This window comes from Protopterus annectens, chromosome 8.part0, assembly GCF_019279795.1.
Source record: "Protopterus annectens isolate FY-2018-M chromosome 8.part0, PAN1.0, whole genome shotgun sequence".
Classification (NCBI taxonomy): Eukaryota; Metazoa; Chordata; order Ceratodontiformes; family Protopteridae; genus Protopterus; species Protopterus annectens.
Genome location: NC_056741.1, coordinates 1,448,076,611 through 1,448,098,494, shown reverse-complemented (window position 1 = coordinate 1,448,098,494; position 21,884 = coordinate 1,448,076,611). Strand labels below are relative to the sequence as shown.

General features: G+C 44.7%; 1 protein-coding gene across 1 annotated transcript in view; it reads left to right on the top strand.

Moving 5' to 3' along the window:
- CBL (Cbl proto-oncogene) overlaps positions 1 to 21,884 on the top strand; it is a 1,233,699-nt gene that overhangs the window by 677,579 nt on the left and 534,236 nt on the right. The gene's annotated exons all lie outside the window — the stretch shown is intronic.

Genomic DNA, 21,884 nt, shown 5'->3' with positions numbered 1-21,884 from the left:
TCACAGAGGTTTTTTCAAGGCGCACAAAGTGATTCCCCCTCCGGAGGCAGGGGAGGGGGTGGAAATTCAGGTAGATGCTGCCCTAGAGGCAGAGGAGGCCCGCATAACCAGGGGGACCGTGATTCCTTTCGTGTTTCTCCCTGCCAGTGCTCCTGAAGGGAGGCCCGACTGTGCATCTCTGGAACCGGTCGGGGATCGCATTTCTTTATACCCAGAAGCCTGGCAAGAAGTCACCCAAGACGAGTGGGTATTAAAGATAATTTCCAGAGATTATCATATCCCCTTCTCTTCTCCTCCCCTGCCGTCCAAGAGAATCCCAGAAGTTCCACCTAGTCATAGGAATTCCGCAACTTTAGAAATAAAAAAGTTGCTTTCAAAAGGAGCCATCCTGCCTGTCCTCGCAGACCAAGTAGGATTAGGGACTTACTCCAGATTCTTTTTGGTGCTGAAAAGAACAGGGGACCTGAGACCCATCTTGGATCACAGCCGATTGAACTTTCATGTACAAAAGTCCAAGTTCCGCATGGTCACCTTACAGTCAGTACTCCCTCTGTTAGGGAAAGATGTGTGGATGTGCTCCATCGACCTCAAAGATGCTTACTACCATATCAAGATGGACAGGGCATCGAGAAGTCATTTACGCTTCTGGCTGGGAGCCAGTTATTTTCAGTTTCACGCTCTGCCCTTTGGTCTCACCACAGCCCCCAGGGTGTTCACCAAATGCATGGCAGTGGTAACGGCTCACTTGAGATGTCGGGGATTCCAAGTTTTTCCGTACCTGGACGACTGGCTCCTTTCTGCCACCACCAGGCATCTACTGTTACAGACCAGGAACGCCACCATTACACTGTGCCAACGGTTAGGAATTACTCTAAATTGGAAAAAATCTGCCTTGTTGCTCTCGCAGCGTGTCACTTTTATCTGCACCAAACTAGATACAGTGCTCATGAAGGCCTTCTTACCAGAAGAGAGAATTCAGGCTCTACAACAGCAGGCCTACGCCTTACTACCATTGAGGAAGGTCAGGGCAAAAGTTGTCCAGGTTATTAGGGACCATGGCTGCCACCATCATGCTAGTTCCCCTTGCCAGACTACACATGAGGGTTCTTCAGTGGCTGCTTTTCGCCCAATGGGCACTGCAGCATCTCCCACTCTCCCATTTTATTCTGATTATGGATACGTGCAAGCGGGATCTACGCTGGTGGCTTCAGGCCAAAAATCTCAACGTGGGCTAGCCTTTTGTCCCATCTTTTCCAGTTGCCAAGGTGACCATGGATGCCTCCTAGATTGGGTGGCGGGGCATTATCTTGGCAGGACTGTCCAAGGTACGTGGCAGGATCACGAGACCCATTTGCATGTCTTGGAGATGAGAGCAGTGCTATTAGCGTTGCAGGCATTTCAGAGCTCTCTCCCTCTAGGGACAATTGCAATCCACTCAGACAGCATGTCAGTGGTGTGGTACCTGAACAAACAGGGAGGAACCAAATCATACCCCCTTTGCAGGGAGGCACTTTGAATTTGGCAGTGGGCGGTGTCTTCCCAATGCTTTTCAGTTGCAACGCATATACTGGGGAAGTCCAACGTGATTGCCGACAGGCTGAGCAGAGCTATCCTTTTTCCTCACGAGTGATCCTGAACCATTATGTTGCGGAAGAGATATTCCACAGATGGGGTCAGCCTTGCGATCTATTTGCCAGCCCCCTCAATGCCAATCGCAGCAGTTACTTCACCCTTATCACCCCAGAGGGGGAGGCACCCAGGGACGCTCTGGCTCACGATTGGCCCTCCGGTCTTCTCTATGCCTTTCCACCGTTACCTCTGATATCAAAGGTCATTCAGAAAGCACAGTCTGTGGGGAGCAAAATGATCCTCATTGCCCCAAACTGGCCTCGTCGGATTTGGTTTCCCTTCCTTCAACTCTGTCTAATGGACAAGCCGTGGATTCTGGACCCAATTCCAGATCTGCTGACTCATATGTCAGGACAGTTCCATCCTTCCATCCAGACGTTCAAGTTGACAGCTTGGCTGCTCCAGTTCCTTTCTTAGTCAAGCTTCATGATTTTTACCTGGACGTGGTCCATATTCTATCGTCTTCCCACAAGCTTTCTACCAGGAAGATTTATTCCAGTAAGTGGAAGAGATTTTCTATTTGGGCCCATGAGAGACATATTGATCCTTATACAGTGCCTATTTCCACAATATTGGAATTTCTTTCTCAACTGTTTAGTCACGGTTCAGCAGCGGCAACCATTAAAGTGCAATTGGCAGCAATTTCTACCTTTCACGTTGCTAATGAGCCCAACCTTATGGCTCATAGGCTTTGTAGGGCTTTTATGAGAGAGACATTGTTAATCTGACCTCCAGTCTTTGATCCAGTGATGCCATGGGACCTCAGTTTTGTAATACATAAGCTCACCTCAGCTCCTTTTGAGCCCGCAGCTGTGTGTGACATTAAATTCTTGTCATGGAAGACAATATTTTTGGTAGCCATAACTTCAGCTAGGCGAGTCTCTGGACTCCAAGCATTATTGATTAGAGCACCTTATTTGGTGTTTCACAAAGATAGGCACTCGTTCCAAAGGTTGCCTCTCTTGTCAGTATCAACTAATCCATTGAGTTGCCTGTGTTTTTTCCTGAATTCTCCAACAAGGCAGAATTCATCAGCTGGATGTTCACAGACAATTGCGTTTCTATTTACATAGGACAAAAGATTTCAGGAAATCAGACCAAATTTTTGTCTCGTTTTCAGACACTAGATTTGGGGTTCCGGTTTCTAAGGTAACCTTGTCTCGCTGGCTCTCCGATTGCATCTCATTTATTTATGCTTCCAATGGCAAAGAATTACCCTTTTAAGTGAAGGCTCATTCATGATCTGTGGCTACCTCAACTGCGTTTCAGGCAAGGATGTCTATGGATGATATTTGTGCTGCAGCAACATGGGCTTCGCCTCATACCTTTATTAGTCACTACAAATTAGATCCGGTCTCTAGAAGCAGATCTTCCTTTGGTTCCACTGTGCTCGAGTATTTTTCACTGAGCCACCCAAGATCAAGGGGCTAGGGACGCTGTCCCACGGGTAGGAATGAAGGCGAGACTGGACTACATAACATCAAGAAGTTATATACTCACCATAAGGTTCGATGTATGTAGTCCATCTCGCCTTACATGCTTACTAACCCTCCCTCCTTCTCCCTCCTGGAGGACCTGGAGGTATTGTCTCTAGGTGTCAGTGGTCCTTATTGTAGGGGTTGTTCTAAGTGTGTATGTGTGTGAGCTTGCAGCAAACAAGATCTGGGGAATAGACCTGTTGCATGATGGGATACCTCTTAGCCACGAGACAGTTGAAGACTTAGAGCTAGAATATGGCCGAGTCAGAGACTAGGTTTGGCTCCGAACCCACGGGCAAGAATGTAAAGCAAGATGAACTACGTACATTGAACGTTATGGTGAGTACATAACTTCTTGTTTTTCTTTAGGCAGCTATAACCCACTAACTGTCCTAATTAGATAACTCAACAGCAGCTTCCTTTTACCTCTTGAAAAATGCAAGAAAATCATTAAGTTAAGATGTATTAAGTAGATTTGGACATTGCTTGAAGGACACCAGTATCCACTGCTAATTTTTCTCTGTTTCAACTGAATTTTTACCAGTAGGAAAGGCTCCTTCCAGGTGATTTCCTGCCCCTGTCTTGGGGACATGGAGATAATCATCCTGCAGTAGGTTAATACTGAGTGTTTTAGTTCTCCCTCTGTCTTTCAACTGAGATGTTAAGTTGTCTGCATCTAAAAAAGTAATGGTACCTTCTGGCAGAAGCAGTTTAAAAGTAGTTGGATGCAACAATCTCTTACACAACTGTGGCTGTTAAAAAGGCATTGCGCTGCTTTCTTTCTCCCATGCAATAGTTATTGTCACAAAAGTCTGTTTGCTGCACATTCTACCACCTTCCCAGGAGTCCAAAATCCCTGCCTGACCTTTTCTTCAATTGCAAAAGTAGCAAGTCTTTTTAATTGTTGGGGTGCAGATTTCCAATTCGCCATAGGTGCAAAAAATAGATGAGCATTCTCAGAAAACGTGCATTAGGTTGATTTCCCACTCCATCCAATTTTCCCTTTGTAAATACAGCAGAATTTTGCTGTTCTGTCTAATCCGGGATACCAGTAAAATACAGATTCTTGCACCTGGCATGATCCTCTAAGTTATGGGCTTTCATCTCCAATGTTTCAGTCACTGTCTTTGCTATTACAAGTTATCTGTTTAATTTCTTTCAATTTAATAGAAACCTCTGTAAGCTTGTCAGAGTGAGATGGCACTGTTTTCTATTTGTCATTGACTGGGAAGATCCAAGTGGGCAGAGCCTACCTTCAACAGAAGCCCCGGGAGAAAAGCTACATCACAATGCATTTATATTAAATTAATTTCAGACAGTTCTTGGAATAACAAATGTTACATTTCTTAGAAAAACAAAAACAAACTTAGTCAAAAAAATAAATAAATAAACGGTATATATACAGTAAAATATTTACATAAATATGTATAAGTGTATACAGTTCTGGTAGCTCTAAATTATTGCAGGAAGTACATGGATTTATACTGTAGAAGGGAAACATTGTAAAGAAGTTTAGCGTTCTTACATTTCAGTACAGAAAGGTTTGTAAAAAGTTCAGAAGCTGTAATGAAGGGTATAGTTGAGAAGTAAGGTCCATAATTATGTAGGAGATGAGATACTAGTATTGTCTAGGAGGATAGGGGTAACAGCATGTGAGCAGGAAAGCGTGGTTTAAAAACTATTTACTGACAATTCAGACACAGTGAGACCATATTAACATCAAAAAGATGAGAGTTCTGATTCTGGCCCTTCAGGCTTTTCACCCCACACTGTCTCCAGGCCCTCTGAAGGTTTAACTAAATAAAACCACAGTGGTGTGATATGTCATCAAGCAGAGGGGTACAAAAGTCTTACATTCTCTGCAGGCTGGCTTTTCAGGCCTGAGATCTGGCTCTCATTTACTGGTTAACTCTTCAGGTAGTGTGTATTCCTTCAGAGCACAATCTAGTGGTAGTTGATTTGAGTAGGTCCAAAACACAGGCTCACAAATGGATACTTCACAGACTTGTTTCTGGACACAGTCCATTGGTGAGGTATTCCTCAGGTAGAGCTTTTTGCCTCCCCTCTGAACAGGCAGCTCCTTCTTTTTGTTTGAGTCCCATGCCATCTGGTGTGGAAGATGGATACCCTTTTCTTTGCAAGGAATGTTTCTCTATACCTTCGCTCCTCTTCCCCTACTTACAAGAGTCCTGCAGAAGTTTCAGTTGGTCTTCCCAAAAATCTTTCTAGTGACTCCCTTTTGGCCAAAACAGGGTTGGTTTCCCCTCTTAATGCATCTGGCCAAGGGCGGTCACCACAAGCTAACACACCAGTTGTACTTCATTCACATAGGACAAGGAAGTCACACATCCATCCTCACACACTCTTCAACTGACACTGGTGATAACGTTTTGATCCCTTTTAGGCACCTCTTCTGAGGACATGCTCAGGGTTTTACAGAAAACAAATAAACCTACGAGCAGAAAGTCTCAGTCAGAATGGAAGAAATTTTCTGTCTGGTGTCATGCTCATAACCAAGACCCTTTTTTAGTTGGGGGTCCCTTTAGTTCTCTTCTGTTTGTGTGAGTTGCTGCAGTCTGGCTTGGCCTGTTCTTCTGTAAAGGCCTATTTGTCAGCTATTTCTTCCTGTCTGCCCTTGAATCCTCCTTTGGCTTCTTGCTTTGTGGTTAAACAGTTTCTTAAAGGCATCCTACAGCTTAGGCCCACAAGGGAGCCTATTCCTCCACCTCCTTGAGACCTTAATTTTGTTTCAGAAAAATTAACCCAGGCTCCTTTTGAGCCTGCAGGTTCAACGTCTTTCCAACATTGTACCTGGAAGACTGTCATTGCTTGCTGTTCTGATCATAGGGTTTCTGAGCTTCAGGCTGTTATGGCCGCCCTTCCTTTTTTGTTTTTTCACAGAGACAGGATGTTGCTTTGTACTAATCCTTCTATGCCCAAGATGGTTAATAATACGTTGTCTTTGAATTGGACAGTATAACTTCCTCCCTTTTTTCCTTCTCAGTCTGCTAGCAAGAAGGTAATACATACCTTGGATTTGTACAGACAGCTCCGGTATTTGGATAAAACTTAAGACCATTCATAAGTCTGACCAGCTTTTTGTTCATTTTCATCCCAAGACATTGGGTTTGGCTGTTTCCAAGTAAACCATCTCCTCCTGGATATCTAAGGCATTTTCCTTTTGTTGTCTTTTCATGGCAAAAGTCTGTCTTCCATTAGAGCTCACTCCGCTAGGGCTGTTGCCTCTTAGGTTCATAGGTAGGTACTAGGCTATTGGCCCTAGAGCCTATACAAGTCTAGCCAAAAAGGTACCCTGATTTTTGCCACACAGGAAAATTATTTTCCTGTGCCCCTGTCAAGCAGAACCACAGAAGTGATCTCTGGGGTGAATTTCCTATTACCCATCCAATCATCAAGATTTTTCTTGGAGTGCTAATAAGGAGCTCTGTTTGACATAGATAGGTAGTCTGTTCCAGAGTATGGGAAGTCTCTGGGACAGGAATCTATCCCTCCAGCATGTTCTGTTTATTGTGGTGACAACGTTTAGTTCCCTAGAGTGTGTAGCTCGGAGGGATTTCTTTAAGTGTTGCATGTCCAACAGCTCTGGGTTTGACATAGCTTTGTATGTGAGGCAGAGATCGCCTCTGAGTAGGCGATATGCGACGGAGTAAAGCTGGAGTTTTTATTTTTGCGGTCTTTCCAGTTGTACATATCTTGTGAGGTACATACCAAAAGGGGCATTGTACTCTATAATGGGTCTAATGAGTGATGAGTAGAGGGGAACAATGACCTCTTTTTTTTTTTTTTTTTTCTGGATGAGAAACCTTTTGAGATGAGGTGTGCCACGTAGAAGGATTTCCTGACCACTGTGGTGATGTGATTATCAAAGGAGAGACTACTGTCCACCTGTGTCCCAAGGTCTCTTATCACACTTTCGATGTTAAGTAGACTACCGCTTATGTGGTAGTTCATGGGTACAGAGTTTTTACCAAACGAAAGGGGATGACAGTGCACTTTTTGGCATTTTGCTTGAGACCATAGCTTTGACACCAGGCATCTCGGTGAAGCCCTTTTGTAGATGTCCACATCGTTAGGAATTTCGATTATGGCTCCTAGTTTGCGGTCATCTGCGAATTTAGTTAGCCAAAGACCTTCTGTGTTAGCCCGTACTTCAGAGAAGTAGATACCAAACAGGAGAGGACCCAGGACTGAACCCTGTGGTACTCCACTTGTCACTGGTCTGAAGTCTGATTTGTAGTCTGCTACTTTCACAGTGTGGGTTCTGTCAGTAAGCCAGTTGGCAACCCATCTTGTGACATAGGGATTTATACCTAGTTTAGTGAGTTTATCTATAATTCCAGAGTGGGGGATGGTGTTGAACACCTTGGCGAGATCTAGATAGGTTGTGTGAACCACCTTACCCTCATCTATGGCTTTGGTTACTACTTCAAAGAAGTCTGTCAGGTTTAGGAGACATGATCTGCCTTTTACAAACCCAAACTGTGTGGGGTCCAGAGTTTGGAGATCTCCAATGTCTTTGAGTTTCATGATACGTTCCATGGCCTTGCAGACTAGGCTCGTCGGCTAATGGGGCGGTAGTTCCCGGGGTCTGTTGTGACCCCCCTTTTGTGGAGTGGGATAACTGTCGTGGTGCGCTATTCAATGGGCACAAAGCCTGAGGTGAGGCTATGATTGAGCATGGTACTTAGGTGGGGTGCCAGTTCATTCTGTAGTTCATGTAGAAGGCAGCCTGGGATGTTGTCAGGTCCCATGGATGCTGTGTTCTTGGCTTTGGAGAGTGAGGTTTTTACCTGTGCAGCCGTGATTACAGGAACTTTGCATTCTTCCGGTATAAAGATGGGCCCTTTAGGGGGTGAGAGGGGGGGTAAAGTTAGCACTGAACCTATCTGCCAGGATGTTGGCAATATCCGTTGGTTCTGTATATTTAGTGTCATTGTGCTGCAACTCAGAGCAGATCTGAGTGTTGCCATTGAGATTCTTGACATAGCTATAGAATGCTTTGTGGTTGTCTTTAGAATCAGTGGCAATTTTGTTTTCATAACTAGCTTTGGAGGATTTTATGAGGGATCTCAGCTTCTTACTGAGGCTGACCAGGGAGTTCCTCCAATCGTGGGATTTTACTCTCTTTTTTGCAACAGTTTTTCTTCTGTTGTAGAGTTTGTTTATGGCAGAAGACAACCAGATTGGCTTCCTTTTTTTGGAGGATAGCATCTTGGTTCTGTTGGGGATAGCACGATCCATGCAATCATGTAAGTGCTTATAAAGTGCATTTGTGTAAGATTCAGCAGTTGTACCTCTATTGTCCATCTGCATGGGTGTTGTGAAGTTTGCCACTTCTGTCTTAAGTGCGTAGTTGGCTTTGTAGAAATTTTTTACGGTTGTTTTCCTAATGGGGGGTGGGAGTGGGATGTGGATGTCTAGAGTGATTAGTTTGTGGTCGGATCTGACCAACGAGGAGCTGACCTTTGGTGTGGAACACCGGTCACCCATGTTGGTGATGACAAGGTCTAGGATATTGCTGCCCCTGCTGGGGGTGTGGATAAGTTGATCCAAGGCGTTGGAATTGATGATTTCCAGAAAACGTTGAGCAAAAGAGTTGGTACATGAGTAGTTTTCCCAGTTAATGGTAAGGTAGTTGAAATCGCCCTTTATTAGAGTGTTGGGTTGTACTTTAATATTTTCCAGTGTATCAAGAAAAGAGAAGTGGGAATCCTGGGGCATGGTGAGGGGGGTCTGTAGCAAGCTACAGTCTGGATTGCAGTTTTGCCCAGAGTTAGTTGAACTTGGATAATCTTGGATGCATTATGCTGAGCAACTAGCTTGGAGGTGTGGATATCCTTAATGAATATGGACATGCCTCCACCTTTAGTGTTTCGGTCCAGATTTGGTGGCCGAAAGGTGTGGTATGAATTATAGCCTGGTAATGCAGGGGTGCTTTCTTCAAGGGGGTGAACATCAACTCCATGCCTGAGGCTGCTGCTTGGTCTTCATTGCATACCATTACATTAGTGCGTACATTACACAGAGTGAGTTTTTCTAGAGCCATTCTGCATGGGTTTGTTGAGGGCTGTTCCCAGCCTTCCACCTCCCAATCCATTTCTTGAGCTTTTGTACTCTCCCTGTGGTGAAGAATACTGCAACAGTGATATAAAAGTACATAGTACAGTTGTATAAAATCTTACCATACACCAAATATCTGAACCTGCAGTTCCTGTCATACTGAGCAGTGTTACTATTGCAACAGCCCATCATCAGTAGGGTAAAACTAACCTATCTCATGATGGTCTAACACCACCTCACGTTCCCTATTAGGGGATGAACAGTCCAATGCTTGGTGAATTCTGCTTCTCAATGGTGGGAAGAGCCAACATCGAAGAATCAAAAAGGGAAGTTGCTATGAATGCTTTGCCGCCACAAGCCAGTTATCCCTGTGCTAACTTTTCTGATGCCTTCTGTTTAAAACCCAGAAAGCTAGAAGGATCATGCAGCCCCACTTCCATGGTCTGTATTTGTACTGGAAATCATGATCAAGTGAGCTTTTGCCCTTCTGCTTCACAGCAGGTTTCTGTCCTCCCTGAACTCACCTTAGGACACCTGCATTACTCTTTGACAGGTGTACTGCCACAGTCAAACTCCCCACCTGACACTGTCCCTTGAGCGGGTCGTGTGTGGGAGCTTGGAGCCAGAAACGAGAGCCCCAGTGGGGCTATCCCTCCCCCCCACCAGGTAAGTGAAAAAATGACAAGAGTAGTGGTATTTCACCAGTGTTCGAGGCTTCACAGTTATTCTGCAATAGATGTTAATCTCTTAACTGTTGCAGCATTCACACCCTCTTTCCATCCTCCCCCTTTTTTCTTTTGGGCTTTGTTTTTGTTTCCCTCCTGGTTGAGGGTCTCCCTTTTCCATCTGCATTTTCTCCTCCTGGATGTGTATAGCCTCTTTTGTCCTATGAAGACTGTTCTCTACTGGGGCTGTTCTGGGTAACTGCTTCCATATGTCATCTTTATGCCCTATGTCCTGAACAAAGAGCATTTGTGTGATGTATAGCACAAACAAGAAGTAAAGCTTTGGTTTACAAGCTATACATTGGACTATCCTTGGCAGGAGATCCCTTGGATGCTGCAATAGTGAAGAGAAGGACATCTACTGTACTGTCTGTTTAGGTTACCTGTTCCAAATTGCTGTATATGGAAGATGCACAACTTTGGTATATAGAGAATGCATGAGAGGTGTAGAGTGGTGGATGGAGGCAGTTGGGAAAAGAGAAAGATGAGAAGTAGTGTTTAAGAGAAGGTTTATTGATTTAAGTGAAGGAGGGAAAGTTGGCATGTTTGTTAGCTCCACCAGTTTTTTACTTATTTTACTGCCATAATCTTAGTGAAATGATCATCCTCAGAAAAAATCCATTGTCATCAGCATAACAGCCATGCCCCCTCCCCAAATCCCTGAATGCATTTCTTCACCTGCTGAGACATGTGGAGTAGTCACTACTGTAGGAATAGAATCTACCACTTTCTTTTTATTCTTCGACATAGTTTTCTGTTGGGGAAAAAGAAAACTTCTTTCAGTTCCCCCTTCTGCAGTTAGCCAAGGGCAATCGCCATAAGTTACCCCATTCCTAGGTCTGCTGAAGTAGTCAGTTGTATATTTAAGAAGTTGCATGTGTCTGATCTCCAGGTTTCCATGTGTGTTTAGCTACTCCTCCCTACTGGAAGTCCTTATTGTATTCTTATCGTGGGTGAGGGAGGAAGTCGCTGGGTCATAGATGGGATGTTTGATTCTTCTAAAACTATCAGACTGGAGACTTCAGAGTCTCAGAATAAAAACATTTATCCCCCCAGTCAAAATTACTCTGATTAAGACTGATGCAGTTTTTCCCTATGGAATGTTTGACAGTATAACCTTTCCAGTCTTTCACTGCAGTGTCTACACAGGCAAAAGGAAAGAGGTTGGTGGTAGTCCCCAGTTCTGAAGATGAAGGACTTGACCATGCTTCACAGCTTTCTTTTCTGGTTCTTTGTGAATCATTGAGTTGGAGGGAAGCGAAGTTTCTGAGACCTGAAAACAATTCTATGACTTGCTCAGCATGGATTCCCTAAAACCCTTGGCTATTCCTACTGTTCTACAGCTTTGGAGGGTACTTTTAATGCTGCCTTTTCCTCCTGATTTTCAAACCCTTTCACCAGAGGGGGGGGACTTCGTAAGGTGCCAGATTCTTAAGTATGTTTTCAGAAACCCTAAGAGGGACAATAGTTCAAAACCCTTTGCTGCTTCTAACCCTGTCCCAGGAGAAAAATGGCAGAGTCTTTGACAGGTATTGAAAGAAGGTATATGCCTCTTCAGTGTTAGCTTAACTGCTTGACACACACATGGCAAAAAAGTTGCATTCCATTTTTGCTGGCATGCAGCAGTCTGTTGCTAACTTTCCTACTTCTAATACTAAAACCAGTTTGTCAAATATGGTCTGTTTTATACCCCATGTTGCCAAGCACCCAATAAAATGTGCCTACATTGCAGTGGATTTTGTATGCAGAGCTTCAGCCACAAAAACAGTGATGTTTAGGAATACCCGGGTCAGACTGAATTTTCATCAAGATGTCAAGACCCATTAAATGCCACTCTGGAGAAAAATTTGCTCATTTGGAAATTCCTTTGTTGAGATACTTAGAGTAAAGAGGAAAATTAATGCAGGGGGTCAAACAACTTTATCTGTCCCCTAACTTACTTAGCCATTTTAATTCTCAAGGATGCTTCAGTGCTAAGTAGCTAAGTACTACTGCAAGAATTATCTATTCGAGCATCTACTGTTAAAAAGTTAACTTGCACAACTGTAATTTCCTCCTAATGGCCTGTTTTACTGTGTGCTTTTATAATTCGCTGGCTATTCATTGTAAAAGCAGACAGCTGCTGATGGGAAGTTTGAACTTGCAATGTCCTTCAATTCACATGTTGCAGTATTCTGTACAGTTGGGTTTTCTCCTCTTTCTATCTGAACTTACAGCCAGTATACAAAAGTTTGCAGTCACTGCATGGAGCATGGAACGTCTGATGTGGCTGGCTGAGTATGGGCCATAAAAGTGACGTCTGCATGCACCAGACCGCAGAACTTTGCCACTGCCAGTCAAGCGTCAGGTGTTCCTGCCATCCCGGCGGTTGGATCTTTACAATTTCAATAAGTACCCTATTGGGGAACCTTTAACTTAGTCATTGCATGCTAGTGCTTGTTCATGTCATCCAGAAAGGGCAAGTGTAAGTGCGGCCGTCCTATTCCCCACATAGACATCCACAACCTCTGTTTATTTTGCTTAGGCTGGTCGCACGACTACAAGGCCTGCCCAATGTGCCAGGCCTTTGTCCCCAAGACCTTACATAGCAAACTTCACACGCTCAACCTCTGTCTTGAGAACCAACGTCTGAAACAGTTAGCACTAGATATGGAGGGACCTTCTGACTTGCCTGCTGAGCCATCTAAGAAAAAGGCCAAGATCCCTAAAAGTGCAGGGCATTTGGCCAGAACCACACTGGAAAGAGCACATCAGTGTAAGAGAAATGGGAGTAATACTACTGGCCTTAAGGTCTTTCAGACTAAATACAGAATGGAGAACACCGACTGCTGCAATTGAAATTTTTTAATTCTGGTACCTCGGCCTTCGCCTTCTCCTGGAATACATTTTACTTAGTGCTCAGTAATTTTTTCAGTAATTTTTTTCAGTAATTTTAATTTCTTCACATATTTCTTAATATTTTCTAATATTCAGGGAAAAGGGATTGTTTGCAAGGGCAACATTATGTGAACAACAGGTATATATATTATTAGTAATAATATTTATATTCATGTATATATTATCAGAAGTATTTATGAAATGAATGTTATTTATTCTCCAGTTAACATGTTGTATAGTTGTGTTTAAGAAATGTCAAATTTGTTTGCTTCAAGTAGTAATGAAATGATTGTAACTATTTAATTGGGGATGGTGCATCAATTATTTAATCAAAAGATTTGTATAAAAATGGGTGGAGCACTAAGTAAAATGTATTCCAGGAGAAGGCGAAGGCCGAGGTACCAGAATTAAAAATTTCAATTGCAGCAGTCGGTGTTCTCCATTCTGTATTTTGTATGCATTACTGGTGAAGAAGTGGAGGAATTGTGTATATTTCTTAAGGTCTTTCAGCCCAGACTACAACAGGGACCCCTAAAGCTTTACCCAGACAATACCACAGTGGTATCTCAAGCAAGGGGGAACCAAATCTTTCTTACTTTGCAGACTAACTCTCCTGGTGTGGGAACTGGCCACCAGTCAGGGAGTTGCTCTTCAGGTAGTATGCATACCTTCCCAACAGAACACTCAGATTCACTCAGCAGGTCCATGTCAATGTTCCACGAATGGATGCTATACAGGGATGTCTTCCTAGACCTTGTCCACTGATAGGGTACACCTCAAATAGACATGCTTGCCTTCACCATGAACAGACATCTTCCCTCCTTCTGCACCAGACTGCCAGAACCTCTGGCGATGGCAACAGATGCTTTTTCAATCTCCTGGAAGGGGATGTTTCGATGTGCATTCCCCCCTTCCCTCTTGTTCAGAAAGTCCTGCTGAAGATCCAGCAGGATAGGCCGAAAATCTTGCTGGTGACTCCCTGTTGGCCAAGACAGCATTGGTTCCCCCTTCTGCAATTAGCCAAGGGCAATCGCCATAAGTTTCCCCATGGAGTGGACCTTCTCACACAGGACAAGGGATCCCAAATCCACCCACACTGGCAATCTCTACACCTCACCTTGTGGGTGATGGGATTCTGATACCTTTCAGACACCTATACAATGAGGATGTGCTCACAGTCCTGCAGGAGGCTAGGAAACGTAATACCAGGAGATCTTGCATATCCAAGTGGTAAAGATTCTCCGTATGGCGTTTCAAAAGGCAGTTGGACCCATTATAAACTGAGGTTCCCCTAGTGCTGTCTTACCTGTGTGAACCTTTGCAGTCAGGGTTAACATTCTCCTCCATTAAGCCCAATTTGTCTGCCATTTCTGCCTGCCTACCTCTAGAACTCCCCGTAGCTTCTAGATTGCCTGCAAAACTGTTCCTTAAGGGGGTACTTCATCTTGGGCCACCAAGGAAGCCCATTCCACCTCCATGGGACCTGAATTATGTTTGAGAGATGCTCACACTTCCACCTTTTGAACCAGCATCCAAAGCTTCTGTAAAATACTGCACGTGGAAGGCAGATGTCCTTCAAGAATGCATCTGCAGTCATCACATATGGGTTGTCCTGCCTCAGGCAGCCCTTCGGTCGGCCGGATTCCAAAGTCTGGGTCTGGCCTCGGCTGATGTTGCACTTTCCCCGACGTCAGAGTGTCTGGGGTATAAAAGCATCAGCTGACGACATTTTCCTCAGTCTTTCTTGCCACGTGGTGCCCAAAGCAGAAGCAGTTCGCAAGTGCCGGTCGGCCATCTCCTGTGATTCAGCTACCGAAGACTTCGAAAAAGCTAAGCACCTCGTTGGGGACTCTTTCATGCCTCATCCGATGTCAGATAAAGTTAATAATTGTTTAACTTGTGGGAAACAAATACCTCATAAGGATTTCCACTCTTACTGCCTCCCCTGCCTAGGCCCAGACCACGACGTCTCGGCCTGTTCAGCCTGTGCTTCCTTCAACCGACGAACTCTTAGACGTCAGTCGGAGTTTGCAGAGGAATTCTTTGGGGCTAGTTTTGCTTACAAGATGCCGTCGGAGACTCCGACTTCGCATTTAGTTAAGAAACGGAAGGACAAGGACCGACACACGCAGGCCGCAGTTTCGGCTGAAACCACGGTCAGGCCTACCGCGAGTGTCTCTGTCTCGGCTGAAACCGAGTCCTTGGTACTTCCGATTACTGAAACCGCACAACCGACTATCTCGGCCCCGGAGGCCCCGGCCGTGTCTGTTATTGAGTTACCTTCTGAAACTGGTGTCCAGGAACCTTCCGACACCATTCCTTTAGACAAGTCTACTCCTGCACGTGGTGCAGCCAGACCTCCTGCATCCATGTCCATTAAGGCTTTCTCTAGGGCTAAAGCTGCTAAACTTTCTAAAGCTTTGCCTCCCAAGGTTACCTCTCAGAGACCCTCTACTGGCTCACAGATTCTTAGCTTAGCAGAGGATCTTATATCCTTAATCAGAGGTTCTCAACCTCATCCGGACAGGGGCTCTCAACCACCACCAGACAAAAGGCCCAGGGTTGAGCCCTCTGACCCCCCACTCCTCAGATGAGTCCACTGATGGCTCTACTCTGTCAGACCACCAGGAGGAGGCTTATTCGGCCTACGAGGATTCTGATGCTGAAGAATCTATTCCCTCGGCCTCCCCTCCTTTCCTTTGGAGAGACATTACACTCTATGAGAGAGCATTTTCAATGGCAGGGTCAGGAATTCTCTGATTCTAGAAAGAGATTAAGGACCTTTTTACATTTACCTAAGCATAGGCCTTTAGCTATACCCCCTGTTTTGAATGTCATTGATGATGTGTACTCTGATGCTAGTACAGCCCCTGACTCCCTCCCTCCGGCTCCTGCCAAACCTGATAGGTACTACAGGGTCCCGGATTCACATCTACACCTGTACAAGGCCCACTCTGCTGATCCAGAAACTATTTCCCAGGGCCCAAAAGGGGTTGCAGCTGCCACTGCTAAAAATCCTCTACCCTCTGAAAGGGAGTCCAGAGCTTTAGAGAGATGGGGTAAGAAAGTGTATACTTCAACTCTTTCCATGAGGGCATTAAATTGTCAATTTCATATGATACAGTACCAAGAGTATTGTTAGATGAATTGCATAAGAAACTGTCTTCTTCTGAACCCCTTGATCGCAAATCCCTTCAGGATCTGGTACATAACTCCCAGCAGGTTAGTAACCATTTCTTGCAGTGTGGTTGCGATGCATTGGAAGCTTCATGTAGGTCAGCTATGACAGGTGCAGTCATACGTAGACATGCATGGCTGAAGGAACTATCTCTGCCAGACCATGTTAAAGCTAAGCTTTTGGATGCTCCTATGGAAAAGCAAAAATTATTTGGTTCCACGGCTCAAGAGGTCTTAAAGAAATTTGAAGAAAAGGCAAAATCTGTGCAAACAGTCAAAGACTTTCTGCAAGTCCAACCACCAAGATTCAGCAGAAATTAGCCTACTAAGAATTGGTCCTTTCCGGACTCAGACAGATCTCAGAGAGGCAGGAATAGGAGTGCCAGAGGTAGAGGGCAAGCTAGAGGCTCCTACAGAGGCAGTCAATGGCAGCCTCCTAACCAGAGAGGTAGTGCAGGGACTACAACTGCTACACCAGGACAGACTCAATGACTTTGTTTTGACTCCGCCGACCAGGGCTCAATCAGAAGCACCTTTGGGCAGAAAGCTTTCTTTATTTTCAAAAAATTGGCACAGCATTACAAGGGACGCATGGACACTGCAAATAATAGACAAAGGATACAGGTTCCATTTCCACACATTGCCAAAAAGAAAAGGCATGCCAGACCTGCCACCAAATCAGAGGGCAGAGGCTTTGAAACAAATTTCCAACTTAATACAAATGAAAGCTATAGAAAAGGTACCTCTTTCAGAACAAGGCCAAGGATTTTACTCCAGATTATTCCTTGTTCCAAGAAAAGAAAATCAATGGAGGCCTATTCTCGACTTGTCCGCACTGAACACTTACCTCATTGTGCCAAAATTCAAAATGCTGACTCTACAGCAACTCCTTCCCATGCTGGGCAAGGGGTCTTGGCTGGTGACTCTAGACCTCAAGGAGGCATACCTGCATGTCCCTATCAGACAAAGTTGCAGAAGACACCTCAGATTTCTTGCAGGGTCAGAGCATTATCAATTCTCAGCATTGCCCTTTGGCTTATCTACTGCGCCCAGAGTATTCACGAAATGCCTGGCATCAGTAATTGCACACTGCAGACTTCAGGGGATTCAAATTTATCCATATCTGGACGACTGCCTTATACAAGCGGACAGCAAGCAAACTTTGTTAAAGGACTTGGATTATGCCATCCACCTACTGCAGGCCTTGGGATATACAGTCAACATCCACAAATCAAGACTTGTTCCATCCCAAAGAATAACTTTTCTGGGTGCGGATCTAGACACAACCACCCAAATGGCCTTTCTCACAGAAGAAAAACAAAAACAACTACCGGATTACTTCAAGAATCTGACAAGACAAACTCAGCTGACTGCAAGGAAAATCCTGCAGGCCCTGGGTTACATGGCATCTTGTATTCTTCTGATTCCACAAGCAAGTCTGCATATGAGAAAATTACAATGGTACCTAAGGAGTTTATGGACTCAGCACAGTCACAGCTTAGAAACTTTGATCCCACTCATTCCATGCCTTCAAAAGGAATTTCTGTGGTGGGCTCAAGCCTGCCAGTCGAACAGCGGGTTGCCCTTCAGCAAGCCAAGAGCCAACCAAACCATCACTACGGACGCTTCAGACCAAGGTTGGGGAGCACACATGGAGGGCAGATGTATCCAAGGGCTATGGTCACAAAGAGAGCTGCGCATGCACATAAACCAAAAGGAAATGCTGGCAGTGATACACGCAATCGAGGCCTTCAAACTTTTTCTTCATCAAGTCCACCTACTCATAAGGACAGACAACACCACAGTTACGTGGTACATAAACAAGCAAGGAGGCACCCATTCCTACCCTCTTTGCAGACTGGCAATGAATCTATGGGAGCTTTCCTTGAAACTGAATATACAGCTGCAGTCCCAGTTCGTGCCAGGGAAAGACAATATACTGGCAGACAGCTTAAGCAGAAATACCATGGATGCACACGAATGGATGCTGCACCCAGACATCTTACTCATAACACAATCATGGGGAAGGCCGGAAATAGATCTGTTCGCCTCCCCCCACAATCATCAACTGAAGAAGTTCTGCTCAAGGACATACCACCCACAAGCATGGAAAGTGGACGCTCTCTCTTTCAGCTGGAAAGCTCTAACAGTGTATGCTTTTCCACCTCTCCCATTAATGACCAAGGTCTTACTGAAGATCAGGACAGAGCAGCCCAGAGTGATTCTAATGGCTCCAAACTGGCCAAGACAGCACTGGTACCCACTGTTAAAGAGCATGTCACAGACAAAACCGTGGCCTCTCCCCCTATGGCCACTTCTACTGACACAGCACAATTTCAAGACTTTGCATTCCAACCTGAAAACCTTGCAGCTAACTGCCTGGAAAATACCATGACTCATCCTCAGGATAAGCTATCCCAGAGAGTGAAGGATATTATTATGGAAGCTCGCTGGCCTTCCACAAGAAGGCATACTCAGCAAAATGGAAAAGATTTCACACTTGGAACACAACAAAGGGCCTAGATGCGACAGTGATGAACATGGCACATATACTGGAATATTTGGCAGATTGTTCCACAACGGCCTGTCTTACTCTTCCATTAAGATACATGCCTCAGCAATTTCAGCAGAATACAATGTTAATCCACCTGTCTTCTCTCATACTCTCCTGAGACAGTTTCTAAGAGGAATCAAAAACATCAATCCTCCAAGGAAACCACCTCTACCTACTTGGGACCTTAACTTCGTGTTGGAAAAACTAACACTTCCTCCCTTTGAACCAGCAGCATCTGCAGATCTACAGTTTCTGTCTTGGAAAACTGCCTTCCTTCTGGCCATAACCTCAGCAAGAAGAGTATCTGAGTTACAAGCTCTAATGGCAGTACAGCCATTTCTTATCTTTCATCAGGACAGAGTTTCATTGAGAACCAATCCTACATTTATGCCAAAGATGATATCCAGGGTATCTTTGAACCAAGCTATTCACTTGCCTACATTCTTCCCACAACCACAAAATAAAGGGGAGAAACTTCTGCACACCCTGAACATACACAGACAGTTGCGCTACTACTTGGACAGAACTAAAAGTTACAGAAAGACTGACCAGCTGTTTGTAGCATATGCTGCTGGGGCACAAGGAAAAGCAATTTCCAAACAGACATTTTCAAAATGGATAGGAAATTGCATTAGTTTTTGTTACTCCTTTCATGGAAAAACTGTGCCAGCTAACATTAGACCTCATTCCACGAGAGCCACAGCCACCACCACAGCCTTCCTAAGAGGGGTGGCTACCAAGGACATTTTAGAAGCTGCTACATGGAGCTCCGTGCATACATTTGCCAAGCATTACAATTTACCTTTATACTCCAGATCCAGAGCAGGCTTTGCTACGGCAGTCCTGCAGGGTATCTTAGCTACACCATCCTTTACTTAGTACCTCCACCCCAGATTGGCTATGGTATTCTACCCATATGTGATGACTGCAGATGCATCCTTGAAGGACATAGTACAGTTTTGTACCTACCATAAATGTAGATGTCCGATAGGTATGCATCTGCAATCAGGTTTACCCTCCCTCCTTCCCCTCTGTGGTATACTTCTTGGGTACTTACCCCTCTTATAGCTAGCTGGGGGGATCTATTATGGTGTATTTGTTTTTATAGTACTGTGCATGTTTGGATTTGTTTTTACAATGCATTTCTCCAAATTATAGCCTTCCTTAGAGGGCACCTGGCATCTGGGGCAAGAAAAACTGAGGAAAATGGCGTCGGCTGATGCTTTTATACCCCAGACGCTCTGACGTCGGGGAAAGTGCGACATCAGCCGAGGCCAGACCCAGACTTTGGAATCCGGCCGACCAAAGGGCTGCCTGAGGCAGGACAACCCATATGTGATGACTGCAGATGCATACCTATCGGACATCTACATTTATGGTAGGTACAAAACTGTACTTTCTGCTGGTTGCATTAATCTCAGCTAGAAGAGTTTCTGAGATGCAAGCTGTCATAGCTGTTTCACCCTTCTTCATCTTCCACAGAGACAGGGTAACTCTCTGAACCAACCCATCTTTCATGCCCAAGGTGGTCATTGAGCTCTCTTTAAACCAAGCTTTCCACCTACCCACTTTCTTTCTCAACTGACAGGGGCACAGTGAGAGAGTACTACATTCCCTTGATGTGCATGGACAGCTTGGGTTCTGCCTCCACAAAGCTAAGTCCATCAGACAGTCTGACCAATTTTGTCTCCTTCCACCCAGGACCCAGGGGAAAACAGTAGCTAAGCAAACCATATCAGCCTGGATTTCCAGGGCTATTACCTTCTGTTGCACACACCATGGGAAACTCTTATGAGGCACTGTTAAAGCACATTCCACTAGGGCAATGGCTTCATCTGGAGCCTTCTTCAAAGGCCTGGGCATTTCCACTATTCTTGAGGCAGCCACTTCATCTGTACACACTTTCATCCAGCATTTCAAAATAGACCAGGTTTCCAGGTCCAAATAAAAAGAAAGAAAACTCAACTGCTGAAGGCAACTCAGGTAAGACGAACATAGTATATCCTGAGTTAGCCACCACTGACTTCAACAACATGCAGTTGAAACGTAAAAGATTTTAATCTAATAAAATACGATGACTGGTTCCAAATTTAAAACGAAGACAAATACAAGAAAATGAAAAAAATGAAAAGCATTTTTTCATTTTCTTGTTTGTCTTTTGTTTTAAACTTGGAACCAGTTGTATTTTATTAGATTAAAATCTTTTACGTTTCAACTGCGTGTTGTTGAAGTCCATGGTGGCTAACTCAGTATATACTACTTGAAAAGGTTTCCAACTACAGGGCTGGATTTGCCAGAGCTGTCCTCCATGGATTCCTGGAGAACTCTACTACGTCACCAACCCCTTCCTCACAGTGAGTTTTGGCACTCGCCCAACTGTGCAGAATACTGCAACATGTGCATAGAAGGACATAGAAGAGGTTTGTGTAAAATCTTACCAGAAGCATAGATGTCCTTCTCTTCCATGTTGCAGTATTCCTTCCCTACCTCCTACCCCTCCTGATAACACGCATTTCCCTGCTTGAATGGCACAGAGCTTGCAGTACCTTTTCTGGGACTGGGTCCGACTGGGGCGCTCTGTTCTGAGGTCTGGTGCGTGCAGACGTCACTTTTATGGCCCACATTCAGCTACCCACGTAACTGCAAACATTTATGTACTGGCTGGACTTTCGGGTGGCAAGAAGAGAAAACCCAGCTGTACAGAATACTGCAACATGGAAGAGAGGGGCATCTTTGGTCATGGTAAGATTTTACACAACTCTAACATATAATAGACTTCAGGAACAAACCCATAAGTTACTAATTGTCATAAAGGAAGTAAAGAAGTAACGATTCCTTGAATACAGCTGACATGCTCACCTGTGGTCTCATGCAGAAATGTAACACACATTGCTGTTTAGAGGCTATATATGGGAACTTGGCATTGAGCTGGTGTTTAATTCGTCTACAGGAGCTATAGAGTATAGTACTATTGAAAAAGTTTATCTTTTTACTTTGCTAATAATGTTTCCAGGGTTCCATATTTGGATGGCTATTGATGTTCATCGTGCATACAGCTGCAGTCATAACAGATGGGTTATCCTGCCGTCAGGCGGGTCGTCGGTCGGCCGAATTCCAAAGTCTAGGTCCGGCGTCGGTTGTCGTCGCTTCTTCCCTGACGTCAGTGCGGCAGGGTATAAAAGAGCCAGCCGATGCCATCTTCTTCAGTCTTTCTTGCCGTGCAGTGCCCGAAGCAGAAGCAGTTCGCAAGTGCCGGTCGGCCAGCTCCTGAGATTTACGAAAATATTTCAGCCGAAGTCTTCTTGAAAACTAAGTACCCTGTTGGGGAAACTTTTCTTGCCTCAGACCGATGTCAGCCAAAGT